Source organism: Eptatretus burgeri, chromosome 4 (genome assembly GCF_056783735.1).
Source record: "Eptatretus burgeri isolate ZD-2024b chromosome 4, Ebu_testis_v1, whole genome shotgun sequence".
Taxonomy (NCBI): Eukaryota; Metazoa; Chordata; class Myxini; order Myxiniformes; family Myxinidae; genus Eptatretus; species Eptatretus burgeri.
Window position 1 is genome coordinate 14930261 of NC_140964.1, and position 5000 is coordinate 14935260.

General features: G+C 44.3%; 1 protein-coding gene and 1 pseudogene across 6 annotated transcripts in view; one reads left to right on the top strand and one right to left on the bottom strand.

The window, feature by feature from the left end:
- The window catches only part of TAX1BP1 (Tax1 binding protein 1), a 248109-nt gene that overhangs the window by 9515 nt on the left and 233594 nt on the right, over positions 1 to 5000 (bottom strand). The gene's annotated exons all lie outside the window — the stretch shown is intronic.
- Positions 1 to 5000, top strand: part of LOC147027518 (uncharacterized) — a 10710-nt pseudogene that overhangs the window by 2887 nt on the left and 2823 nt on the right.

Genomic DNA, 5000 nt, shown 5'->3' on the forward strand with positions numbered 1-5000 from the left:
GAAACTGTAATAAAGAAAGCTGGAGTGTAGAAGAGAAGGAAACCATACTCAACTTCCTCTGTAAAGTGTGTTATATGCATGAAGAGTGAGGGATCCATGGAAGGGGAAAAGGATTTATGGACCAACTGAAGAAAACAAAATTGGCCATCATGACCATGGAGACAGTTCCACTTCTACTTCATAAATTGAAAGGATTGCATCAACAATCCATAGATACCCGACTAAGAGTAGAATAGAGGAAACAAGAGCGACAATTGCTTTGCAATAATGTCCCCGACTGATGTGATATTTTTGAAGTCCAAAAAGGGCATAACTCTGAAAAAGTGACTAAACACCCTGAAACTCGAACTCGTTCTGTAACTTATCATAACGAGAAGGGCACTTGGTAGAGTGCATACCTTCGCCATGTAATGCCTGATCCACGAGAACATATCTGGCCCAATACATTTTTTGAAAAATCATGCTTCACGGTACTCTATCGTTTTTGGCCCGAACTCTCAAAAAATTCTCGAATCCAGATCCGAATTCGGATCTTCACCAAAATTGATCAACTCTTCCTTGTCACACACCCATGTCCATCAAGTTTTGGTCAAATGCGTCCACAACTTTTTGAGATTTCATGCTGTATATAATTTTTTGGCCCGATCTCTCAATAGTGAAGAATCACTAAAAAAAATTCTCGTAGTCAGATCGGGATCCGGATCTTCACCAAAATCTAATCAGTTCGTCCTTGTCACACACCAAACCTGTCCACAAAATTTCATCTGGATCCGTCCACAACTTTTTGAGATATCATGTACACAAACAAACAGAAAGAGGTGAAAACAACTTCCTTCTCCTTTGGTGGCGGAGGTAATCAAGTCATGTACCAAGTTTCACTTTGATATGTTGAAGGGGATGGGGGGGAAAAAAGTCTGAAAAACCACAGGTGGGATGGAAGGACGGACAGATGGAGAGCAAAGCTATAGCCCCCTCCAGTGAAACTGGTTAGGGGAGGAAGAACAGCTAGGGCCAGACAAGACGAGGCAGGAGAGGTGAGGACAACGGGAGTTGAGGGTTTACCGGTGGGCAGAGAGAGGGATGGTGAGGATTTGGCCGTAGTGGCATGAAGAGGGGCTATGCGGCGAAGTCGGAGCTCGGAACGCAATGCAGCACTGGGAGGACAGCGGCGGGGGGGATGTGGGCCCACCCAGGGAGGGGAAGGGGGGAACAGACCCGGTCCACTGTCATGGACCGGATGATACCTACACAGCCAGAGGACGAAAACAGGAACCATGGATAATGAGTAGTAAGAGGGGGGAGAAAGGCAGAATGGAGGAGAGGAAGAAGACAAGGATGACAAATATTAGTGTAGCTTGGAAGAAGAGCTGGCCAACAACAACAAAAAGAAGAGATAAGATTGTCACCACTCAGAGAAAGACAACAACTCTATTGAATAGAAAACAAATTATTGAAAGTTCTGGCAAGAAGAACCATCTGATCAATTGGTCCCCCTTAAGGAAAATCAACACCGTGTGCTTTGCTGCGACACTGTTCATTCAATAAAAAGTAACAGGCAAACAACGCCACAAGAGGAATAGACCAAGCGCCATGATCAGAAATCAAACACCACTATGGCAACAGAGACTAGAGACACAGAGCGAACAACTGAGAAAGGAAATGGGGCAAACACAACAATTCTTCTCCATTTTTAATAGCCACAATTATTCCCACATTCTTGTGGGGTTGGCCAGGAGAAGCTTGGCTAAAATCTTTCACAAACCGTCTGGCCAGGCCTAACTAGCCTCATATATCAGGTTAGGGCAGGAATTTGGAATTTGTTCAGGGTGCCGGTGATCGCTCGCCCACTGGCATCTGAGGGTGAAGGACAGTGTGGGATCCTGAACATCCACAAAGTCGTTCCAGCAGACACATCAATCCGAGGGACAGAACACATCACCCCACGTTTGTGAAACACCAAGATGACGGTTTATATCTGGGTTGAGATTCAAACCCAGGCTGCACATATCAGAAGGGAGTGTGCATACCTCCAGACTATTCTGCTAGCCCTTCAAATGTTCAACGGGATGGCATAGAAGATCCAAGTAGTGCACTTTTTTGATTTTGAGCAGTTTAATCTTGGTTTGCTTCACAACCTGACTCAAATTGTCAGATCAGATTGATGCTTTGCAGGCAAGGTGTTGCATCATAAAGTGTGCAGTCCCTTGAATGAATGTTCAACTGGAGTGGGGGGGGGGGGGTGTGGAGGCATCTGCAAGCAATAGCTGGTGGCCGTTAATGAGGAGTAGCCGAGTTATCGCGAGCACCGTCAACAAATTCCAAATTCGATGCCATAATGTAAACATCATCCCTGGGCAGACGGTTCATGAAAATTCTCAGCCCAAACTTTCCTGAGCCAACTGTACAAGTTGGGAATAATCAAAGGCATTAGGAGATGTACAAGTTGGGAATAATCAAAGGCATTAGGAGATGTACAAGAAGAGACTGATTGTGATTATATATGTACACACAGACACATGTTCCAAAATAAAAAGTTTTCATTAATAGGACGACCGCAAGTATATCATTCCGAGAACCTTTTGAATGACCCTTGCAGTTTGGACGAAATAAAAATAACTCAATTCTGCATTTTACAATAATTAGTTTGAACGACATTTTTCTCACTCGATGAGAAGTTTCGAACAATCTGCAGGGGAAAGACAAAAAAAACAAAAAACAACAACAACCCTTTTGTACAAGAAAGTCAAAAAGAAGAACCAAATGTGAGAAAATTTTAACCACAAGAACCAAGGGCATGTCATTGCCATTGAGCAGCTTCTGACAACCGAGGCAAATTTTCACGCGGCATGCTAAACGGACGGAGCGTGCAGAGCTTCTACAGTTCGGTCAAGTTTGCTTGGCAGCATTCGAATCCCAAAGGAGAGTCATGAGGAACGAGATAAATCATTTCTTCTTCCCTCCCTCGTTCCACACTTAAAATAATAAATTATTGCAAAGCATGAGGCTCTTTTTGACAAGCCAAGCATCAGGCTGCCCGTCGGCACCTGCCAGAGACCAGCAGACCATGGACACCACTGTCAGGAGAGCAGCCGAGCAAAGCTACCCTAAGTAGCAGCCGATTGGCCAGAACAGTGCAGCCACCTGACATGGAGTTGCTGGTGTCCACCCCTTGACACCACACCACCGCTAATAGGCTCTTGGCCAAGGAAGGGGAAAAGCAGATGGCCTAAGCAGGCGGGATGCATTATGGTGTGCATGACGACACTCAAGCTGCTGACTCTTGCTCCTCCGGTTGCACGCCACTCTTTTGGTGCCTACAGCATTGCTGGGAGGTCAATAAACAAATATTCAACTCGGCATACTTACTCGTGCTCCGTGAATAAAATACTAATAATTGAAAGCAGCATGCAGATCGTGCGAGACGAGCGAATGCAAAGGACCGCCGCTCCTGACAAATAAGCCTCCGGTTAACGCCCTTCATGCAGAAATCTTTATTAATAAGTGCTACTGTTAACATTGGCAGGAAATTCTGCCGTCGGAATAAGCCTGCATTCGTCAATGCATCCGATCTTCAGAGACCTTTTCAGGTTCACATCCCCGTGCAAACCCTTGCCTCTTTCAAAGCAACACCATCACTTTGTAATCCTCCAAATCCTTGGCTAACGGCAGACAAATAACAGGGTGTGTGCAGCGTCTGAAGGGATTCGATAAACAGCTTATTAGCGCAAGTTGGAGTCGACAGCACAATTACCAGCAATGCCTGTCCGGCAGGGACTGGCCCTGAGAGCATTTTTCCCTGAGCATAACTCCAGCCTGGTGAATGACAGATGCATGTCACACAAGCTTAATAAATAAATAAAAAAATAAAAAAAAAAATCCAACCTCACATCTGAGCACAATCTCCAAAACAAGATGCAATTGGAACGTCGTACAAGTACAAGCGACGACGATCACAACCAATAATGCATTCATGATTACAGACAAAAAGCAGCCACGGCGGTGGACCTATCGTGAGGACAATGGAGTGGCAAGCAGAGGTTGTGGGTTCAAATCTGGCCGAACGAAGCAATATTACAAGAATCGAACATCATTAGCTTATGAAAACCAAGCTTGTTGCATCAACTTACTATGTAGCTTACAGATTGTGCAAAATAAATAAATAAATTAACGAATATATTAAAAAATAATTTTTAAAAAATCTGGTCCATTAACTACTACATTCAAAGAGGGTAATTTGTCTGACTCTCATGATTCGATCTCCATGTGGTACCAAATCCATACCCTGTAAGTCGACTCGTAATGCCCTCAAGGAAATTTATGATGGGCACTCAAAAGCCACCTGTAAAACAGAACAATGTAGACACCGGACACTGCCCAAAATCCTCACCAGCAAACAAATAATAAATATAAATAATCTCGAGATGGTGCATTTTAGGAACTACAAGCACTCGCTCCCTCCAGGAGCATTGTAAAGTGACCCCCCCACCCCTCCTCCTCACAGGGGGGGGGGGGTTACCATGGGTACTGCCAACATGTGCAAAATTTCTGGTGCCATCCGGTGGTAAGCAGTATTACAAATCATCTATTTATCTATCACCGCCAAGCTCACAATTCTGGCACCCAACGACCAGGCTCGAAATGTTGGCGAACCAGAGGCAATGCAGTCATGATTGTGTAGCATTGCCTTATATTACCGCATGATCCCCTGTTTCACCTGTTATCTTAATATTGTATTCATCGTTACATGATTATAAGTATGGCATGCTAAATGATATGTGATGAATCAATTGGAAATATACAGAGTACCTGGCTCTCCTTTTTTGAAACTCAATGCACAAGGTGCGGGGGTACCTCTGCTGGTATTTAATACGTGTCATTTAAAACAGGAGGAAAACATCATGATGATCAAATCAACAATGACACCGTTTGCCAGACATGATTTAGGGTCGGTACCCCCCAAAATCTAATTTCTACGGACGGAATGTTTAACACTTTGATTC